At 43.4% G+C, this 23,465-nt stretch overlaps 1 protein-coding gene across 1 annotated transcript in view; it reads left to right on the plus strand.

Moving 5' to 3' along the window:
• FAM110B (family with sequence similarity 110 member B) overlaps window positions 1-23,465 on the plus strand; it is a 120,866-nt gene that overhangs the window by 92,012 nt on the left and 5,389 nt on the right. The gene's annotated exons all lie outside the window — the stretch shown is intronic.

The following is a 23,465-nucleotide window of genomic DNA, read 5'->3' on the forward strand; positions in this document are numbered from 1 at the left end:
ACTTGGTTCAGACATTCCAGTGAAGCCCCTTCTGCTTGACAGACAGAACCATCCTGAATGTGGGAGAGCTCACATATCTATTGACTATACAAAATGCCAACCCTAAAATCCAGACCAGATAGGTTCCTTAATACTTTACTAGTTCAGTAACTCAGGAGTGGAGTAAATTAGCCTTTCAAGATTTGGGAGTTCTCTCTTCCAATCGGACACTGACATTTGGATGCATCATGATAATAAACCAGATAACATGAATGAATGAACATGTAGCTTCTTAGGAAAAGACAAGCATGTAAATTACCTCACTTGTCACACTTGTCCAGAATTTATTCCACTTCAGGCTTGTAATTCTGGATTCCAGCAACAGGAGGATATAACAGATTGTAGAGGATCAGGAACGGTTTGCTAACCCAAAACCACTTCAAGCTTCTCCTTAACTTGATGCACACAGCATTTGGGGGCCGTCTCCAGGACTCTAATCCAAGCAGCTCCCTCAAGACCTAAAGAAAAGCAGTGAGAAGGCCGGGAAGTACATGTCTCGGGACCCCATGGGATGGCTTAGAGCAAAGAGCTTCTTTTGTGGCAGGTTTATTGTATCGCATTTTTATGCAGTTCTGTCCAGAATCCCTTAAGCAGGAAAAAGAAAAATCGATAGTAGGTAAACCAATTAGGGCATCTAAGTGAAGCAGTTTCTCTGAGCCTAATAAAGCAGAAGGCGCGCTGAGCTCCACGGGAAGACTTGACATGATTCTGTGATTCTTTTTCGGTGGCAGCTGGACATGGATATGGGAACAAAGAGTAGTTTGTTCAAGTTTACTCCCCAGTTCAACGATCCATGAACTAACACTCAGGAGACGAGCCAGAGAAAACGAAGGAAGGGGAAAGCGCAGAGCCCTCAGTGTTTGTGTCTGAACACAGAGCCACCGACCATGCCAAAGCCGGGGTGGCCATGGGGGCACCCTTCACCCCTCAACAACTCGGTTTCTTCCTTGGCCAAACGGTGATCAGCAGAGGCATCTAGCTTGGAGCCGCGTTGCCTTGTTCAAATTCTAGCTCCACCTCTTCCTAGCTCTCGTAGAGCCAGCATTTTCGTGGCAAATTATTGACTGTCTTAACATATCGGGGCCTTAGTTTCTTCATTTGTAAAATGCAGGAGAGGAATAGCCCCTACTTAATAGAGTTATTGTAGGAGTTAATCCTATCTAATAAAGGAGTAATATGCAAATTGACCATCACTCCAACACACAAGATGGCTGCCCCCATGTGGTCAAAGATGGCTGCCCCCATGTGGACACAAGATAGCCGCCACAAGATGGCCAGCAGGGGAGGGCAGTTGGGGGGGACCCAGGCCTGCAGGGGAGAGCAGTTGGGGGGGACCAGGCCTGCAGGGGAGGGCACTTAGGGGTGACCAGGAGTGCAGGGGAGGGCAATTGGGGGGTGATCAGGCCAGCAGGCAGAAGTGGTTAGGGGCAATCAGGAAGGCAGGCAGGCGAGCAGTTGGGAGCCAGCAGTCCTGGATTATGAGAGGGATGTCTGACTGCCTGTTTAGGCCCGATCCTACTGGGCAGTCAGACATCCCATGAGGGGTCCCAGATTGCAGAGGGTGCAGACTGGGCTGAGGGACACACACACCCCGTGCACGAATTTCGTGCATCGGGCCTCTAGTATGTTAATATTTGTAAAACAACTTAGAACAGATCTGTCACATAGTAAGCACCATCTAGGATTTCTTGCTATAATCGTTATTATTATGTAGTACATACCTAATGAGTACATTAATAAGCATAGTCTGTCTTTATAACTCAAGGCATTTTTGGAATTCCCTGATTTAATCTACATTAAACTTAATAGAGACTTAGGTTCTCTGTTTTGTTGGAAAACAAAAAGAGATTAAATACAGCACAACATTTTTAAAATTTAAATCAAAATATCTCTTTTTAATAAAAAATTATGTAATGCTATGAAATATTTTGGCCTCCAAAATATGAGTACTGTATCAGGATTCTAGAATAAGATTCTTAGCTATGAAAAAGATATATCTAATGTGTACAAATGGCATTAATTATTTTGGGTTTTTTTTTAATATATTTTTATTGATTTCAGAGAGGAAGGGAGAGGGAGAATCATTGATCGGCTGCCTCCTGCACACGCCCTACTAGGGATCGAGCCCAAAACTCCCTGGCATATGCCCTGACTGGCATATGCCCTGACCTCCTGGTTCATAAGTTGACATTAAACCACAGAACCACACTGGCTGGGCAAATGTCATTAAGTTTCTAAAAAGTTTATCCAGTTGTCATCTATCTATTCATTGTATTGATAACAATGCCATTTCCCTTATCCCAAGGGGCTTAATACAGTGTATTATTTTTCTCTTTCCTCCCCTCCCCATCAACCTTGTCCTGTGACATCATTTTCCACACATTTGATGAATGAGAGCGTTCTGTCCTGAAAATGCAGGTACCTCTAGTAAGGGCAGATACAGCCAAGAAGCATTAGTCGATCCTCAAAAGCCAAAGAACTCTGGAGAGCTACTGATAAGAGGGGATACTAGCCACATAGTCCAGGGATTTCAGATTTTAAACTCTTCCCATCCTGAAATTGAGTCTTTTGTGCAGGATTTGGGGGAACCAAGGGGCATGTCAGGGCGTCATCTTGGCATAATGGTGGAGGGCAGTTCAGCCAAGTGGCTAGCTTAGTGGGAAGCTTTATCACAGGTCGATACTTCTAAACAGAGACTCCTCATGAAGCAGGGGTTAGGGGGGCACAGCCATGGCATAAGGAACCAAGATGTTTCTGGAAAGGCTGCACCAAGGTGTATGCTTTTTATTCAACTGCAAAACAGCAGGCTCCACAGAAGCTTCCGTGTGGACACTTTCCAGGCCACTTATAGATTAAAAACTCCAAAAGTTCCTCTTTGAACATTAAAAGTATGGGTTGAAAAGTACCTCTTTTTTTTTTTTTTTTTTTCACGGATATAACTTCAGACATTAGTTTGATGCAGCCTGGGGAAAACTTTCCCTTTGCTACTCTGAAACAAGGAACAACAGTAACAATGACAAATGGTAAAACCTCTCAACCGCATTTGTGCTTCTAGCCGTCCAGTCTCATTTTTAGATTCTCATTTCAACACTGCCTACAGACAGCATTCCTATAGATTACTTTGAACATTCTGAATTAATAGTATTCATGATTTTTCTGAACAAGTGGGATCACGGTCTGTTTTTAGGAGCCAGAAAACACAGTGTGTTACATGCCCATCCACACGCCCTGTATCTCAGGAAGGCTGCTCGGGAGCCCAAGATGGAGCGAGCAAAAATCAGGCAGCATTGCTGAAGCAAGTCAGTGTGCACCCTCTCCCTTCTCTTAATTTGTTTTCTCTTCATTTGAATTTGGAGGAAATAGGGGCAGAGAAATTTGTCATTGTAAAAGAAGATCTAACACTCCAGATAGCTTGTTTCTCATTGCACGGTTTTGAGAAGTTGGTTGAAATATGTTCCTTACTTTTTTCCATGGGTCCTTGAGGTCTTCTTGTAGTTCCCCCTCCTGGCCTGAGGCAGACATTCTTCAGGTCTGTACTGCTTCCCAGGCTGACATGTACCAAAGGAGGGTAGGTGATGCAGCCCTTTGGCCCTCTCTGGGCCTGGCATGATGCCTAGTGCTTTGTTTTAAGTCTGGTTTTAAGTCTGCCTCCATCTGGTAAGGGAGGTTATGCATCCTTCCATTGCCAAGAAAGCCAAGACTCAGCTGTGGGTAAATAATCTGCTTTGGGACATGCAGCCAGTAAACTATGGAGCCCAAGGTTAAGCCAAGGTCATTCTGACTTCCAAGCTCATACTTTGAGTCAACTTTTGTACTGTCACTGAACAAGTGGGCAAAGCATCCTGCCGCCCAGACTTGTGTCCTTGACTCTGTGACTGCAAGGACAACTTCCGCAAGGGCATGTGGTTTCTAATAGAATGAGGACTGAGGAAAGACACATCCCTTTGGTTAGATATAAAGAAAATAACCACACTACATTTACACATAAATATTTTATCATTATTTAAGATACGCTGTGCAGCCCTAGCCGTTTTTGCTCAATGGATAGAGCGTCGACCTGCAGACTGAAGGGTCCTGGGTTCCATTTTGGTCAAGGGCACATGCCCGGCTTGCAGGCTCGGTCCCCAGTAGGGAGCATGCAGGAAGCAGCCAACCCATGATTCTCTCTCATCATTGATATTTCTATCTCTCCCTCTTCCTTCCTCTCTGAAATCAATAAAAATATTTTTTAAAAATATATACCCTGTGCATAATATGCTGCTTTCTTATTGAGATTGCTTTAGGAAATCTTTATGGGTCACTTTTTCCGGATGCTTCCCTTTTTTATTAAGTTATCATCGACATATAACATTATACTAGTTTTCAGGTGTACAACATAATGATTTGATATTTGTATATATTGCAAAACGATGACCACTGTAAGTCCAGTTAACATCATCACACATAGTTAAAAAATGTTTTCTTGTGATGAAAGCTTTTAAGATCTCTCAGCAACTTTTTAATATGTAATACAGTATTAACTATGGTCAGCATGTGCACATTACATCCTCATGACTTATTTATTCTGTAACTGGAAGTTTGTACCTTTGGGTGCATTCCTTTTGATCTTTCTGATCTTTTCTTGCCTGAATTATCCTGTAAGTTGTTGAATAGTGAAAAATGATGGAGAATGTAAAAATGTGAATAACTGCACAGATATACCCATTATCTACCCAGAGAAATCCAGACAGGGCACCTCAAGAACACTGCTGGTATTTCAACGGGTGAACTTCTTTCACTAAGTAATAGTTGTGTCAGAATATGCCCTTACATACTGCTGGACCCCATCCCTGAAGTGGCTGCCCCTTTGCTGTAGATGAGGATAAGTGCTGGAGAACTCAAAGGGAGGGATACCAGCCCACATTGTTGAAGTTTTGACTTGTCTACCCAAAAGTTGAGTTATAGAGACCCTAGCAATATAGTAAGTACACGACTCTGGGATCCATGAGATATCCAAGGTGAGCAAACAAGAATGGAAGTAACTGGGCTCTAAGTGTAGGTGATGGTTATTTAAAACCCTGGGGGAGTGACTAGAATCTGAATCAGCTGAGGCAGCTGTTCAGTACACCCATGCCTTCCCCATCCAGACAACAGCCGCATGGGGTGTGGTTTGAAGGTTCGTGATGGGGAGTGCCCGCCATGAGAAGTGTAGGGGATGCTCAATGGACACTGCTTTGGAGGCAAATCAGACACCTCTCTCTCCTTTCCACTTACCCATTGTTCACTCAGTCATTTGAATATCAATGGTGCTGGAGATAAAAGGTGAATAACAGACACCATAATGTCTTCATGGAGCTTATATTATGGTGCAGGAGACAGATAATGAATGAATAAGGTGTCAGTACATGGCAAGTTCATGCAGAAAAATAAACTTGGTGATAGGATGGGGCATGATGGGAGTCCAGAGGCTGTGTGGCTGCTGGTCTGTGGAAGTGACATCTGAGGAGAGGTCAAATGAGGTAAGACTGTCACTGATCTCTGTTGTCCATATGCACCCCCCACTGTGTAGCTTAAATCCTCTCCCTGACAGGACAGCATGATAACACCTTTGGTTAATTCTGATGTGGGTCTGAGAGTCTAGAAGAGTTCATCAAAATTAAGGGAAAGTTATTTGAATTTTAGTCAGTAGGAGGTGCCCAGATTCCAAACAACCACCTGAGCATGCTCTGTATGTAACATTTTGAATTAAAAAGTTTACTTTGTCCTATATGCAGATATGACATAGTGATGTGTTAAACCCATGTTGTATTGTTTTTCCCCCTGAAATAGCCCAGGGAATGTGCCAAGCAGCAAAAATTATATACAGTTTAAAATCTTTATAACTTCTTTATTTTTAAGTTGATTTTATTATGGGTAATATAATATAGCTACACGTTCCACATACTGCAAGCACAGCTCCTCTCTTTTAGAAAAATTTCCGGTGGTCATAGAGGTATTCAAGGCCCCTTTTTGTCCTTGGCCTTATTTTCTAACATACCCAGAATCCATTTCCCCCAAATGTGCCATCCTTTCTGCTGTGTGCCTCTGGTAATTCCTCAAAATACTCATCCATGCCTGCTTCCCGGAGCTCTTTACCCGCAAGGCCATCTCTGGGCCAGTTGCTCTCTAAGCTGCTCAGGAGCTGCTGGGCTGGGACTTCCGGTCACCAGAACCCTGGAATCGCCCTTGACCGCACCTGGCTTTGGGGTGGGGATCTCTTTCCTTGGGTTCCTGTATCTTTTCTTTCTAGGTTTAGTCTTCCACCTTACGAAACACATCCTCTGTAAGCCACCTACGTGCCAGGGAAGTATATTTTTAAATGCCCGCATGTCTGAAAGGTTTCTTTATTCCATCCTTGTGTTTGAGGAAGGATCACCCGGGCATAACACTGTAGGTTAAAAAGCTATTTGCCCTCAGTTTTGAAGACATTGCACCATAAGTTTTTTGGAATCTAGCGCTGCTTTTTAAAAGAACAATACCATCCTGGTTCCTGCCTGTGGCCTGTTTTCCTCTCGAAGCTTTTAAAGATCCTCTCTTTCACCTGATGTTCTGAAAGTTAACAGGGACATGGTTTAGTGTGGAGTTTTTTCATTTGTTTCTTTATTCTTTGGGCTGCTATTTCTGGCTCTGGATGCCTGTATACCTCCACTTGACTGACTTTTTAATATTATTGTTTTAAATTACCCCATTCATATTCTGTTCTCTTTGCCCAGAATTTTTATTACCTAAATATTGAAACTTCTGGGGGTGGGGATACTCTCATTTTTTATCATTTTGTTTCTATTTTTCTAACTTTTGGTTTTTGCTCTATTTTTCAGGCAGTTTTCCTATTTTCCTTCAGACCCTTCAGTGGAACCTTTATTTTTGTTAAGTAGTTAATTTCCAATGCTTATTTTGCCTTTTTCAAAAAGAGCATTTGGTTTTTATTGTAAGGCTACAGTGGCTTCATTTATGTCTTTAAATAATTTCATAGGCCTTTTGAAGTTTTCTTCAAATGTCCTTTGAATATTCCGTGGTTCTCCAGGTTCCTTTTTTTCTGTTGGGCGATCTGGGTCTCTGGCTTTCGTGTTAGAGGTATGGCTGCTTATTGACACTTGAAAGACTTCTTGAGGCCTGGCCGGTGTTGCTCAGTGGTTAAGCTATGAACTAGGAGGTCACAGTTAGATTTCTGGTCAGGGCACATGCCCAGGTTGCTAGCTCGATCTGCGGTAGGAGACATGTAGGAGGCAGCTGATCAATGATTCTCTCTCATCATTGATGTTTCTGTCTCTCCCTCTCTCTTCCTTTCTCTGAAACCAGTAAAAACATTTTTCTTTTTTCAGGTGAGGGAAAACCCACTGGCTTTTTCCTGGGATCTTCTAGCAGACTCCCAGAGTCTAACTTCCACAGGCTGTCCCCTTAGGGTAGTCACTGCTCATCTGTCTGCTTTGTGTCTCTCTTGTGCTTTTCTTGTCCCTTTTATGACTTTATTCTCATTTTCACAGGCTTTTTTTTTTTTTTTTTGAGACTGAAAGGAGATAAAAGAAGTCATGCTACCATTCTGAATGAAAAGTATCATTTGGGATTTTTTTCTTTTTTACTTTCTTTATGTATTTCACTTATTTTCCACTTATAACAGTCAGTACCATTAGCTAACGTTCTCCACACGAAGCTTCCACTTTGGAAACCATTGTGCATAATTTAGAAAATGCTAAATGTGAACATGATATGGTAAAGATTTTATATGCTGTTAGCAATTATAACTTATTTGATTAACATGACTTGTGCTTTATATGGATTCCTTGAGAAAGAACTTGTCAGTTGCCAGACATTTTTGTAGCTGTCCTGATTGTTGATTCTGAGATACAGTTTCCTCCTATTCAGACTTCCTTTGGAAGACAGAATAAAAGCAGATTTCTAAGTTAATTAATAGTGTTTGTGACAGGGATTCAATTTTGTTCTATTTATATAGAAAATGTGTTTTGCCGATTCTTTACAAATGAGGAAGATATGATATCCATACAGAAAAAAAGGCTTTTTTAATTTTCTGTTCTCTTTTGCATCTCTGGTAAGTTGGCTCTTATCTATTTCAAGCTCTTATGCAGGTGGGGGTGTGCCTGGGTAATTAGTAAAAATGTCAACTAGAAAAAGTGATAATGGAAGTAGAGATCATTCAGCCGTAAAAGGGAAGACCATCCCGAGTGACATCTTCATGGCCAGTAGGGCTAATAATTAGGATTGGTCTTATTCTGCATACAGATTAGAGACCACATGTCCTGGCAGAACCTTTAGTATTGAACTAATTAGGATACTCAGTCACCCCACAGTAAAATGAATTGGACTGGATGGGTCCTTCTGACAGTAAGATCTGACTGAGATCCTCCGCTTCCTGATAGCAAGACACAGAGGACCATCGCTAAGAAAAGCTCTGATGGATTCATCTTGGGGTTGCCCTGTCTAGCAGAAAAATTTCATCCTCAAAGCCCAACAGAGATAACAGGCTAGTTAAATAGAGGTTAGGATTTCATATCACACTGCACATGTAACTTTTCTCATTACACATTTTTATTATCTTTTGCTTATACTTTTTTTTTTTTTTTTAAGTCCTGGAAAAGCAGTAATAGCCTTGGGACCAGAAGGATGTATCCTGAACTGGCCTGGGGATGTTTTAAGTAATGCCCCAGAGGATAGGAAAACCCCCCTTTTAATCATAAATTCTAGAAAAAGAGTTCCATAAGTAGATAGGACTTAAATTTGTGAAGTTTGTGTTTTTAAAATTTTTCCCAATACTTTACGCACATCTCTATTAGTATGGTCATCTAAAATATAGAATTATGAGAAAGACTTAGGAAATGTCAAATATGCTATTTCTGAATCTTGTTCTAAGTAGATTACAGGGAAACTGGGGAATTTAAAAAGAAAAATGGTTCAATTTTTTAAAGTTGGGAGACCAAGAAGTCAGTTCTGCCCCAAATCCTTTTTCTTGAATGGTGATTCTTAACATCTCTTGTCAAAATAAGTTTAAAGCACTTCGTTTTGGAGTAGGAAATCATTTAAGTTTGGAATTGTTATGTATGAATTATATGGAATTTATACATGAAAAATATTTTTGAGAAACAATTTCAAATAATACGATGAATGTATTAAATTTCTTGTGTTTCTAATCTCATTTCATAGACTCTCAGCTTGGTATCTTCATAGTCATGAAGGAGGAAGTTCATTTGATAGTGCCATGTTGCCTCCAGCACTATTTAAATAACTTTCCAATCCGGGCCATATTCTGAACCATAATAAGGGGGAAACTTTTCTTTTTTTTCAAAGTAAAATTTCATTTTAGAATTTTGGAGCAATTTAGGAAACAGTTCCATTTCTCATTTTGAGGCTAAAGTTTGAGCCTTAGATTGTTTTCTCAATAGTAAGATAAGAGAAATGTTAAAGCCCATTTCTCCACAAACATGTTCATTTGTAATGAACTCCTGTGTTATTTTGTAAATCATAAATGTTCATTTATTTGGGTAGCAAATGTCATTCTCCCCCAGGCTTTTTTTTCTTTTGAAATTAAAAATTCATAGGAATGTAGAAAGATAGCAGAGAGAAACTATGTACCATCACTCAGTATCTCCCCCACTCACCATGGTTATCCTGTCTAGTAAAGAGGGAATATGCAAATTGACTGTCATGCCATCACCAAGATGGCGGCACCCAGACCCCTCAGCCCCACCAGAGTCTCCCAGTTCTTTCAGCCCAGCCAGAGTGGGCGGCAGGCACACAGTGCGGCCGGACCCGCCTTCAGCCTCCAGCCGCCCAGGGCCAGCCCGAGGCGCAGGCAAGCCTCGGATGGCGGCTGCCCAGCTGATGCCCGAGGCACAGGCAAGCCTCAGATGGTGGCTGCCCAGCCACCCAGGGCTGGCCGAGGCTCAGGTAACCAGGGCTGGCCAAGGCTTGAGCTGCCAGCAGCAGCAGAGGTGTGATGAGGGCGTCGCCTTCCCCTGATTGCCAGGTCGCCTCCCACCCCTGAGGGCTCCTGGACTGTGAGAGGGGGCAGGCCGGGCTGAGGGACCACCCCTCCAGTGCATGAATTTTCATGCACCAGGCCTCTAGCATCTTATATAACACAGGTTCAAAGCCAGGAAATTGACATTGGTACAATGTGTGTGTATAGTTTTAGTCATTTTGTCACACATAGAGGTTCATGTAACCACCACCACAATCAAGACATTATTCCAAAATACGATCTCCCTTTCCCTGCCCCTTTATATATACACTAGAGGCCCAGTGCACGAATTTGTGCATGGGTGGTGTCCCTCTGGGTGGCCTGCAAGGATCGGGCCAAAACCCGCAGTCTAATGCTGCCTGCAGCTCCTACCTGCCGCTCCCACTTATCCCGGCCCCACTGTGCCTGTCGTGGGCTCGCGCCTAATCAGTTCCAATCAGGAGAGGCTCGCACTGCCACAGCAGTGCTCGCCAGCCATGAGCCCTGCATCTGGCGCCCTCCCAAGAGGAGTGGCCTGTGGGATTGGGCTGAAACTGGCTCTCCCACATCCCCCAAGGGGTCCTGGATTGCTAGACGGTGCAGGCCAGGCTGTGGGACCCCACCGGTGCACAATTGGTCCAGGGAGGACCATGGGAGGGCTACAGTGTATGTCTAGCCCATCTTGCTCAGTCCCGATTGGCCAGACCCCAGCAGCAAGCTAACCTACTGGTCAGGGCATCTGCCCCCTGGTGGTCAGTGCACGTCATAGAGACTAGTCGACTGTCTCCCCACTGGTGGTCAGTGCATGTCATAGCAAATGGTTGAGCAGCCTTAGCATATCATTAGTATATTACGCTTTGATTGGTTGTTTGATTGTTCTGCCGTTCGGTCTATTTGTATATTACCCTTTTATTATATAGGATACACATACCCATCTCTAACCCCTGACAACTATATCTGTTTGCCATCTCTATAATTGTACAATTCATTAATATTATATAACTGGAATCATATGTATCTCATATATCCAACTTGATGCATGTTTCAGTAGTTTCTTTTTATTGCTGAGTAGCATTCCATGGTATCTATATACCACAGTCTATTTAACCATTCACCTATTAAAGGACATTTTGGCTGTTTCTAGTTGCTTTTACTATTTGGATCATTTGGTCTTTTCAAGTTGTATTTTGAGAGTTATTTATATATTCTAGACCTTTTTCAGGTATGTGTTTTGCAAATATTTTCTCCCAATCTATAGCTTGTGTCTTCATCCTTGCAACAGGGTCTTTCACAGAGCAAGAGTGTTTACCTTTTGATAAATCAAATCCTACCTAATAAAATGGTAATATGTAAATTACCATCACTCCGCTACGCCCACGATTGGGCCAGCGGGAGGCACAGGGGGCGGGACTTGGGGTGGCTGGGGTAGCCGATTGGGCCAGCAGGATGCAGCGACCCTGCAGTTGTTGGACAAAATGATTCTGCTCAAGAGCTCAGCGTCTGCGCCATGGCTGTGCTGCGGAACAGAAAGGGCCTCTGGGGCAGCGAGCTCACGTCCCACCACGGACCATCAAAAGCGGGGGAGCTGGGTGCCTGTCTGCTCCAGCACCAGGCCTTTCGGAAGCCTCCGCTGCGCCGGAGGCTTCCGAAAGGCCTAGTGCACCAGCGGACAGGCACCCAGCTCCCCCGCGATCGAAAGCGAAAGCGTGTAGGGGACCCTACACGTGCATGATTCAATCTGGTAGTCTAAAAAATAGTTTATCAATATTTTTCTTTTCTGAATCATGCTTTTGATAGCATATCTAAGAATCTTTCATTCAGCCCCAGCTCCCAAAGATATTGTCTCCCACATTTTCTCATAAAAATTAGATAGTACCAGAATGTTTTACAAGTCAGTCTATGACCCTGAGTTAATTTTTGCATAGGTATGAGTTTTGTATTTTTACCTATTGATTTTCAATTGCTCCAGCACTATTTACTGAAAAACTATTCTTCCTCCAATAAATTGCTTTTGTACCTTTGTCAAAATAAATTAACTGTATTGTGTGGGTCTATATTTGGATTCTCTACTCTGTTCCATTGATCTCCACAGTACCACACAGTCTTGATCATTATAGCCATCTAATAAGTCTTGAAATTGAGCAGAGTGATTCCTCACACTTTATTCTTCTTTTTCAAAATTGTTTTAGCTATTATAGTTCCTTTGCCTTTCCACTAAATTTTAAAAATAATCTGTGTTTGCATATAACTGTTGGGAAGTTTTGCTTGGTAATCAGTCTTCTTTCCTTTCTATTGTTTTCCCCACTTTGCTCATACCTACTTTTTCTTTGTTGTCTATCTTGTCTGACATGATTGTCTAATTGGAAATATCAAAACCCTAGAACTAAAAAAGTGATTCAATAAGGTTGTAGAATGTGAGGTCAACATAAAAAGGTATTGTGTTTCTATATACTAGCAATGAGCACATGGAAACCAACATTATAAAAATAATACTATTTACAATGGCTCAAAAAATAAAATAACTAAGGGTAAAGCTAACAAAACACTATTAGACTTGTGTGCTGAAAACTATAAAACTTTGATGAAAAAAGTCAGACTTTAAATTAAATAGAGAAATCAATGCTCTGAAAACTCAACCTAGCAAAGATGGCAGCTCTCCCCGAATTTAATGAAATGTCTCTCAAAACCCAAGAAAGAACTTTATAGATTCAGTTCTGTTTTTGATGAATTTCTTTTCCACAAGAACATCTAGAATTTCCATGTGCTTTGAAAATGATGAATTGACCAGGGAAATGATTTTCCAACAATACCAAATACTTTCAGTACTTTTGACTAGAGAAAACCCTTTTTCTGTAAAACATTTAGTGGTGCCTCTGTATGCCAGACCCCATGCTCAGTGCCTTCCATCCAGTGACATGTAAGCTTCACGCCAGCCTGTGAGGAAAGTGCTGTTATTATTCCCATTTAACAGGTGGGAAACTGGAAGCATATGAGGGAATTTACCTGCCCAACATCACTGACCTAGAAGATATGGAAGCAGGAAGGAAACATAGACCACCTTGAGCCCTGCGTGCATTCAGTGCCCCCGCGCTTCTTAGAGGTCTTGGGATCTTCATTGGTTTCAGCGGAGACTCACACCATGTCCTCCCTCAGATAATGATGCTTTTTGAAAAATCACTGCAATCCTTATATCACTTCACTACCTAGTTCCCTGTAAGGCTTTGATTTGAGTATTCCCAGACTACCAGAACATTCCAGTTCCAGGGAGCGAACTGAATCCATAGGTGATATTACATTGTCCAGCTGTGAGGGAACATGTCATAGATACTTTTCAGATTTTTTTTTTTTTTTTGGAATTTTCATGTAAAAGAGCCTTTCCCACCTGTCAGAGAAGGATGATTCTGGAAGTATTCTCTCCTCCCTGCAAGTGGGAAGAATGGGTCTGGAATGACACATCACTTTTCTTAGGTGTCAGGAGAAGTAGGTCACTTTAGAGTGTTTATCATAATGTTTGAAAAAGCTGGCATTGAAAAATGAGAAGTTGAATATTGAGTACTTCTTTGTCCAAAGGCTAGCAGTGGATTACTGAACTGTTTTCTGAGAGGGACAATAGCTTTTTAAATATAGCTTCTTTTTTTCCAATGTCTCCTTAAGATAAATTTTATTTTAATGGTCAATTGTGGCTTGATAAAAGGGGTAATTTAGACTTCATATATATATATATATATTGGCTTCACTTATTGAAATGTTTTTCTAGCTATTCTTGTAAACACAGGAAGGCTCTAACCTCCTTGAGTTTTAGAAACGATTGGAGTCATCCTGGGGTGCCTTAGTAAGTAAAACAGATGAAGGTTTAAAAGCCTCTGTCTATCTTTAAAGCTATTAAACAAAAGAGAAATATCCAATCTCTTTCCTCTAGAAATCAATAAAGAAAAAAGAATGTCACAGAAGAATTAGAGTCCCTCTAAGCTAATGGAGGAGGAAATTACATGAATCAAAACATTCATTTGGAGATGCAGGCATTGCATCTGAAGTGGCTTCTGGCAACATCTCTCAGTTTGGAGCCAGCAGCCTCCTGTCGTGAGCATATGAGGTCCTGACTGCAGGTTAATAACTATTACTGCACTGCAGTTGTTGGACAAATGTTTCCTAAAGAATTGGGGCCTTAGCTGGTTTGGCTCAGTGGATAGAGCATCAGCCTGTGGACTGAAGGGTCCTGGGTTCGATTCTGCTCAAGAGCACATACCTGGGTTGTGGGCTCGATCCCCAGTGGGGGGGGCGGGGGGGGCATGCAGGAGGCAGCCAATCAATGATTCTCTCATCATTGATGTTTCTGTCTCTCTCCCCTCTCCCTTCCTCTCTGAAATCAATAAAAATATATTTTTTAAAAAAGAATTGAAGTTGACATGATCTCAAAAAAGGCTGACACATTATATGCAGGTATAAAACTTAACACATTTACTGTATTAACCTTCCAGCTGCCTCTGACCTCCAGGAATCAACCACCCCTTTGTTGCCCCGTAGATCAATGAATGGCTGCTGTGTGATGATTTCCTGAGTCAACCCTTAAACTCATTGGACACTTTAAGAGTCTGTGCGCTGCTTGAAGAACTCTACAGATTCTATACATAGAAACATGCTGTATGAGAAGCACAAGAATTTCAGGGCAAATAGAATGTAAGGGATCAACCGTGGCACAGACCCGGGACTGCTGGAGCAGTGTGGGAAGGAAGGTGGGCAGCCTACTGGCTACAGCTGGGTGTCCGTGGACCTCACTGAGGAGATGTCCTGCTCCCTCTTCCTTTCTCTTTCACATCCATCTAGCCCACTTTGCTCGTGCTTCCTCTCTGCTGTCTATTTCTTGGGAGACTTGATCCACTTATCAAAAACCTTCTTGCCACTTTCTTATAATATCCTATGCTTTCTGTGCGTAATAGCTTATTACATTTTATCTTCATCTTTCTTGTCTTCACATTCTGTCTTCATGTCTTTCCCGTCCTCCTGTTCCTTTCTTCTTGCTTTGAACCTGGGCAGTGAGAAAAGTTCCAAAGATACACAGAACTTTTTGGAAAGGAACTTGACATTTATCTGCCACACCCTCCCACCCATTAGGAATCCCCGCTAGCATTTCTTGGGCAGATGGTAGGCCTGTGTCTACACAAACCTTTCCTGAGATAAAAAGCTCACTCTTGACAAAGGGGTTAATTCCAATAGGGACACTTTCAATTGTTCAAAAATTCTTCCTTAAATCGGTCTGCAAAAGTACTTTCTCCAGCTCATTGGAAGGAACAGTGGCTACTATGTATGGTCCCCTGTGCTAAGACAGGTCCCAGTGTCATTCTCATGGCACAGGTAAGGAACCTGAAGGTCAGAGAGACCTTCAAGTAGTAAAAGGTGGAACAAGCCAGGGTGGGGAATCGGACTGTCTGAGCCCACAACCTGGAGGCTGCAGCCACACTCGCCCCTTCCTTATGGTCTCTCCTCCAGGGACCTATCTCTCTCCTTTCCACGTTGTTAACTTACCCCACTAGGCCCTCTATAATCTGCTTCTCTCAGACACCTTGCCCTCTGTCTCTCCATTGAAAAGGTTGTGAGTATTCTCCCACTTCCTACTGGGGTGCTCCTTGCCTTTGTTCCTTAGAATCCAGCCACAGAATCTCACCACCGTCACTCGGAATCTGCTGTGTACTTGATGGAATGTTGTGAATGCCACATTGCGTCTGTTTCCTTCACATCCCTATCTCCAGTGCCCACAACAGTGCCCGGCACATGGGAGGCACTTGACTGCTACTTGTCGAATGATTGAATTTCCTCCCTTAGCTATTACATACTCTACAAATTCTAGGCGATTTTTCTCTAGGGTCTCTGATTCCCTGTTGGTAAACTTTAAATTCACAGAAGCAATACATTCTTCCTCTGTCTTGTAGGAGATAAACTTATAATTCACCAGATGATTTGCTTTTGGCAGAAGGAGAAGGAAATGGAGAGTTGCTGCTTCCTGTCACTGTTAGGTTTTGCCTCAGTGACAGTTTAGAATCTACTAGAAGGTAATTACTGACTCACTGGGTCTCGTACACATTCCCACAACAACATCATTCTTTTTCTTTCTTTTAAGATTTTTTAAATTGATTTTTAGAGAGAGGAAAGGAGAGGGAGAGAGAGAAACATTGATGTGTGAGAAGCATTGTCTCTTGCATGACAACCCTCCCCTCCCTCTGGGGATGGAGCTGGCAACCCGGGCATGCGCCCTGACCAGGAATCAAACCAGCAACCTTTTGGTGCACTGGATGATGCCCAGCCAACTGAGCCACTCCGGCCAGGGTCACATCACTGTTTTTCTTTTCATCTTTCAGCATCAGCCAGATGCTCTCTGTCCTGTGCCCGCCCTCAGGCTCCAAAGGGGTCCCGTACAGGTGCTGCCTTGACCCACGGCAGCACTCTCCCTGGACATTCCTGCAGAGCTGGTATCATCTACACATGTCTCTTCCGATGTCACGAGGCAGCTATGAAAAGTCCCACGTCTTCTGACACCTGAAGCCATTGTTTACCACCCGTGTTAAAGCTTTTAGTTCTTGTTTTTTATTCCTATTAGTGTGAAGTCTTTCCTGCATCATATGCATTTTTCTCTTTCTAGTGTATTATTCTTAACAACATACACATATATTGTGATTTCTTCTATCTTAAAAAAAAAGCTCTCTCTCAATCCTGCTCACCCCTCCAGCTATCACCGCATCTTAAAACTCCCGAAATAAGCCGTCAACATTGTCTCCAGTGTCTTCTCATTCTGTCCTGAACCCTGCCAATCACTTTACCAAAACTCTTCTTTTTGAAGTCAATAGTAAATTCCACCATTCTAAATCCTTGCTCTCCTTTTCCTTTTAGCACCTGTACTTATCATACTAGATATTTTTTTATTTAACTTATTCATTGCCATATTATGTGAGCTCCACATATAGTTCATTTTGGTCACTGCCCGGTACATAGTAGATGCTCAGTAAACACTAGTGGCGCTTCCTGCATCGAGGTCCCATGTCTGTATAAACATGTTTAAGCGTGTCCCGATAGGGGTCCCTTCCCTTGAGGGTGGGGATTGTAGGAAGTTGTCTGTGTCGCATTCAGGGGGTCTTCGTGGTCTGAAGGATCCGTGCCCTTCTGTAGGCAAGCCCAGAGGTGGGCTCAGGCTTCTTCAAGACAGTCTGATTTTTATAGAATCGGGTGATGCCCGGGTTGTTATTTTTCTGCAGCCTCATTTCCTTAGGAAGACTGTAGAATAACTGTTTTTCACTAAGGAGGGTGTAGTCAAATGTGGACAGCCCCTCACAGAATCTTAACCAAACAAAGAGCTTTCATTGTCACCGCCACAGGTTGGATTTATGGGGCCTGTTATTTTATGTTTCACGAATGCCTGCTTCTCACAGAGTTTTCAGAACATCTTCCTGCCTCTTACTCCCCCTCACCGTTTTGTCCTCCGGCACAGCACGTACTGCTGATACCGTTTCCCCCCACAGTGGGCACACAGGTTCTGCCCTGGCAGCAGGAAGGAGGTTTTGTTATGAAAGCAGCCTGGGGACCTGGCATCCTATGGGCGAGAGGTGGTGAGGAGGGCACGAGCGGGTGTTCTTTCCTCCCTTCCTTTCTGGCTCACGTCCAGATCGGCCCCCCTTCCCAGCCACGGAGATGTCCATGGCGGCTGCAGCAGTCCAAGGGCACGGCTGTGGGAGGCAGACAGGCCTGAGGTTGACAGCAAGCTCCCTCCACTCACTCGCTGCAGGGAAGTCTCTTAAACCTTTCGAGCCCTACTTTCCCCCTCTGCTAAGTGGGGTAAATGGTCCCTGTTGGCGAGGCTGATATTCACACGGTGCCCGTCCCGTCTGGCATGAGGTCTGGCAGGGGAAGGCACGCGGTAACCGGTGCTTCTGTATTCTCAGACCTACGAGATTGTGCACAGAATCTGGAGGGATCACGAAGCACAAAATATCCACAAGCAAAGTTATTCTCTTTTATGTTAAAAAATAATAGAAAAAAAATGTGCCATTTCTCACTAAACAAACAGAAGAAATACTCAAGACTGAGGGGGGCGGGAAACTATTTCTAAAAGCTAAGTCCCTTTTTGCACTTTGGATGAGTCATTTTTCTTTAGTAAACAGGAATGAGAAGCTTAAACATGAGTCAAGATGAGCAGATAGTATCATTTTAAAGTGAAAGCATCAAGGAACAGAGTAGAAAAGTACATTGTATTAGGATGGATACTGCAGGCAGAGGGTGCAGATCCAATGAAAGACTTGTTGTGTCCATCTAGCAATGTCACAATGTCTGTAGTTTTTTATTCCAAGCATTTATCAGATTGCTTTTTGACTGTAGATTTTCAGTGGTCATAACCCTTAGAGAGCCTAGGAGGTGAGCCAGCTTTGTTTGTTTGGGCAGCAGGAGTAGGAAGGTGGGGAAGTAAGCACAGCCTTTTGGTAGTTTAAACTTTTTATTCTTTTAAGCTGAGGCAAAGACACATCCTGAACTGGACAGATGTCCGACAAGGGTTCCTACAAGAGAGTCTGAACTCTTCTGTCCATCAGCATCCCCTACTGGGCTGGGGTGGGAGAGAGCCAGGAGGGGGCAGGGGTCACCACCGCTCTCATAATAAAGAACGTAAGAGAAGTGCCAGGGAGGAAGGCCAGGAAGGAGTGGACATCAACCGAGAAATCAGAAAAAGCATCCCAGTGTGTTTGGGGAGTTCCTCCAGCTGTGAAGACTCTGGTCAGGGTCTGGCCCAGGAGGGCAGGGGTTCCAGGGCAGGGAGCAGAAGATGGAGGCAGAGAATGGAGAGGACCTGTGAATGGAGACCCGGATGCCTCCCTCGATCACCAGTGTCTCCCTGTCCCTCCAACCCCTCTGCCTGCCTCCAGACACAACTGGACACACCGCCTGCTGCTTTAAGTTTCAGCGAGCTCACAGACAAGGTGGAGTGCACTTATGAGTCATTCCCAGCTCCTTGTCACTTGGCCCCAAAAATAGTATTTCAGGTGCAAATTGTGGTGAAGCCTTACCTGTACCTCTCTCAGCTTGAAAATGATTCACGTCAGATGTGTTAAGTGCTAAAGATTAAAATATGTGCTGCAGACAAAGGTGTCTGTCGACTCCATGTCTTATTTTGAAACTTTATTATTTGTCCCACCATTCAGTTTGAGTCCTGAAAAATGAAAATAGACTGTTTGTCTTTTCTGAGCACACTTGAGGCAAAGAACTAATCGTTCTAACAATTGATGTGCTAAGAGCTATTCAAGGGATGGAAAATAATTCCAGGTGTTCCTGGCAAATGAGACCAACAGTATTTATTTATTTTTTAGTGAACCTACTGGTTCTGCTTTAAAATTCTATCTTGCATTGATTTCTCTTTGCACCAGATTTGTGTTCTAAGTACAATTCAGTGCCGATATGTTCGTCAAGTTGAGAATAAGCAGTTTCTGTGCATTCGTTTACTCCATGCTCTCCAATCAACAGGAGGTACTTGCAATGCTATTGCAAATCCAAAGCTTGTTTTCTGGCATCTTTATCGAGCCTTTACAATATAAAATGATGTGCTAGATCTTCTGAGTGCTTAGCATTTTACTTAACTCCATGCACATGTTAGTGAGGGTCTGTGATGTGCATGGCTGGAGGCTTTAGTGCTTATAGCCATTAAAAAACATGTGATTCCCTGCTCTCCAAATGTCCTGTGGAGTAAGACAGATTGAAACCATAGTCTTATGTTGTCTGATTGCTCATTTTAATAATCATTATTTTCGTCAAAGTTCAGCTAACTTTGGTACATCTGCAGCCAGTATTATCAAGAAAGAAAACTGAATGAATAGAACCCAATTTGTAAACATCTTCCGTGAATGCTTGTGCATTCACGCTGTTAGCAAGGAGCATGGTTATTTGCTGTAACAAGCTAAATGATTTCTTTTCCTCCTCTTCCTTATGGGAGAACCTGGTACTAAGCAGTGAATGGCCAAAAGAGTAGATTTTAGGAACTAAAGTATAATTAGTGTGGATTCCTGAGCCATAATATTTAAATATAAAGCCCATTGCATAGGAGCTGAATATCTTAGACAACTTTCTTAGTGTCTTTGACATCAATTTCCTCACCTGCGAAGTTTGGATAATAATACCTGCTTTAGAGATATTGGTGGGATTGAATTTAAAAACCTCTGACATGCATTAGTATGGTTCTGGGGGCATCATAGATGCTTAATAAGAAATGGTCATATTAACAGGTAATTTGTAAACAATTTCATATATCAATTTACCTACTATATACACAATGAACATGGTTCATTCTCCAAAACAATGCTCTTTACTTTTCCTTCTTGTCAAGTTTAAGTATTTCACAATTTTACTTTAGTATACTTTAATATTTATTTTAGAGCCTATTTTATTCTTTGCCCCAAGGCTGTCCACTAGAAGTTAAAAATATTTGCAGAACTGAATGTTCTGTCTCTATTGCCATCCTAACCTTTTTTATTGTATGTGCTATGCAGTTGCCGTAGAGGATACATTCACACAGTTAAAGGAGAAAGCAGTATGCAAAGTGCAGATGCTCAAAGTCAGTGTTGGTGGGAGAACTGGATGCAGGGTCCCCAGATCTGCACAGCCCTGGGTTCTGGGCAGGGCTGTGCGGGTGCCACTCACAAGTACTTACCCTCTTACTTTGATAAGGTGGATCAGACCACTCCCTAAAGGGGTAATTGTGAGGATGGATGGGCTGGTGAGTGTGAGCTCCCAGCACACATTTCCATAAACTCCATGAATTGCTTCTAGAGTTCATAATCCTTGCGTTCCTTGTGATGTAATTACTGCCACTAGGAAGGTACTCCTGGTCCCTCTAACTGGGGGAACCAGTTAACACTTGGACTCAGGCACCTAATGAGTCTTCTAAAACCTGTGATTTAGCCCTAACCCGTTTGGCTCAGTGGATAGAACATCGGCCTGCAGACTGAAGGTTCCCAGGTTCGATTCCGGTCAAGGGCATGTACCTTGGTTGCGGGCACATCCCCATTGGGGGCTGTGCAGGAGGCAGCTTATCGATGTTTCCCTCTTATCGATGTTTCTGACTCTCTATCCCTCTCCCTTCCTCTCTGTAAAAAATCAACAAAATATATTTTTTTAAAAATAAATAAAACCTGTGATTTAAGTGTATTGGCTTATGACAAAGACGATGGTCTCTTGAATTCCATGTTGATTTAAAGTTTGGCCATTGCCTCACACATTCTCACCACTGAACTGAGCCATGTACAGCTGCCTCTGAGAGGGGGCAAAAGTGGCCCAAAGTGAGGTCAATTTATGTTTGTTTGGGTAAGGCAAGCAGTCCTATTGGATTTTCATTACAAATTCTAGTGGCCCTGCTCTTTAATTACTTTTAGTTATTTTCATCAAGCAAATCATTCCACTTCCAAATGATTTGGGCACTGGCTGTGCACAGCATCCATTTTTGTAATCTCAGGTGAAAGGTGGGACTCCCTCACATTCATTCAAGTCAGCCCTCTCACAGCAACACTTTCTTTACCTTCGGCCAAGGGAAGGTGTTCAACCAGAGCGTGATTTTTTATTTTTATTTTTTGGTCTTATTCTCTACTTCATTTTGAGTGTCTTAAATGGGAGGAAGACAGTTTAAGAGAAACCATAACCTTTTTTAAATAATGGGTTTACTTACAAAGCACAGGAAACGAGTTTTCTTAAATGACTTTAGAGACACCATCATGGATTGAGATTTGACCTGCTATTTTTCTCCGAGCAACTTTAGGTTTGATTTCATTTCCAATAATGGCTTTATTATTTACTGTAGCCTGTTACACTCACATAAGTGTTAGCTTTGAAATTTGCAACCGCATATTTTCTTTGTAACTCAAATAAAAATGGGATCACGCGAGTGACCTTTGAGACAGAAACTGCACAGTCAACCCACTTTGACAGAAATAGTGCACACACTGTCACTGGAGAGTAATGGAATCGTTTTAGGACAAAAGATCATTCAGTTACCCTAAAGCTTGAAATCTAATGACGGTGATTATCAGTGCCAACTTGTGGACACCGGGGACGAAATTTAATAACAGCTTCCCGTCCACTGAGCAAACTTGGTGCCGAGTCCCACACTGAGCACTTGCCACGTGGTACCTCGCGGAATTCTCACATCAGCCCCTGGAAATGTAGGGACCATTGCGGTCAGCCTTCCATAAATGAGGAAACTGGGGTGCACCGAGCTTGAGTTGCTTGCTCAGGGTCTCAGGGCTGTAAGTGGCCGGGCACAGAAACCCATTTGACCCTGTGACCTGGCTGTGAACGGGAGGGGGGGGGGGGCTGAGTCAACAGAGAAACAAACAGAAAACCTGAAGGGAATACTACGGGGCCCGCTTTATTGTCTGGCCTGGATTCATTAGGATAAAGAAGAAGGGAGTGTCCTCTTTTCCCAGTGCCCCAGGAATCCACTCGGCTGAGTTCTCCTTTCTACCCTGGGTTGAAATCTCAGACAGAACCCAGAGCCTCTTCAGCTAGTTGTGAATTATTCAAAGTCCTCAGATCAGTTTCAGGCATGCAAAGAGCCCAGTGCAACATCATGATCAAAACTCCAGCCTCTTCGGTTTAAATGACCTCCTCCCTCTCCCAGCGCAGGCCTGTGTTGGCTTGGAAACCTCTGGAGGAGGGGATGGGGAACTCAAGAAAGGTTGTTTTTTCCCTGCTCTCCCTGCTCCAGCTCTTCTCCCACGCATTGGGCGTCATTTCTAACCTCTCGGGGCCCCGCGTGGGAGTACGAATGTGAGGGGCGGGCAGCTTGGTGAGGGAAGATGGCATACCTCTCCATACCTCTGACTCCTGTAATCTGGTGTCCCCTGGGCATGGGGGTTCTTCAGACAGCTTTCTTTTGGGGGACTTTCGGATTCCCTGGGGGCAACCACGCCTCCCACCGCTAGGGGAAGCTCACTGCCTTTTCCTCGGGGTAGGGCTGTTGGCTTGGGTGGGAAAATCTTTGGTGAGAGTTCCTTTTAAGATAACCATCGACTCCTTCCCCCAGGTACACGCGTGGTCCCAGAACACCCTCACCCCGCACTCATGGAAACGCAGCTTCCCCTCGCCTGCATCCTGTGTTTGGAGAGTCCATGGCAGGCTCTGCCTTTGAACCTCTCAGGCCTGAGCTATCAGCCAGTCTCCAGGTTCCTCAGCTTTCAGAGGGCCCTGAGTCCAACCTCCGCCTGCCTGAGATGAGGGCAGGCCCCCTTGGCCACAGCCCTTTACACAGCCCTGAGCGAAGAGCTTAAGACTGCGCTGATCCTACTCAGCTGAAGCGTGGTTGTCCCCGGTACCCATTGCTATCTTTTTTGGCCCACCTGACATCAGTGAAAACTAGGGGGGCGGGGGGGGGGGAATAAGAACTTGTCCCCCTCCACTCCTCGCTCCAGACTTGTTCAATTCACAGTGCTGCCTGGAG

This window comes from Eptesicus fuscus, chromosome 19, assembly GCF_027574615.1.
Source record: "Eptesicus fuscus isolate TK198812 chromosome 19, DD_ASM_mEF_20220401, whole genome shotgun sequence".
In the NCBI taxonomy this organism is placed as follows: Eukaryota; Metazoa; Chordata; class Mammalia; order Chiroptera; family Vespertilionidae; genus Eptesicus; species Eptesicus fuscus.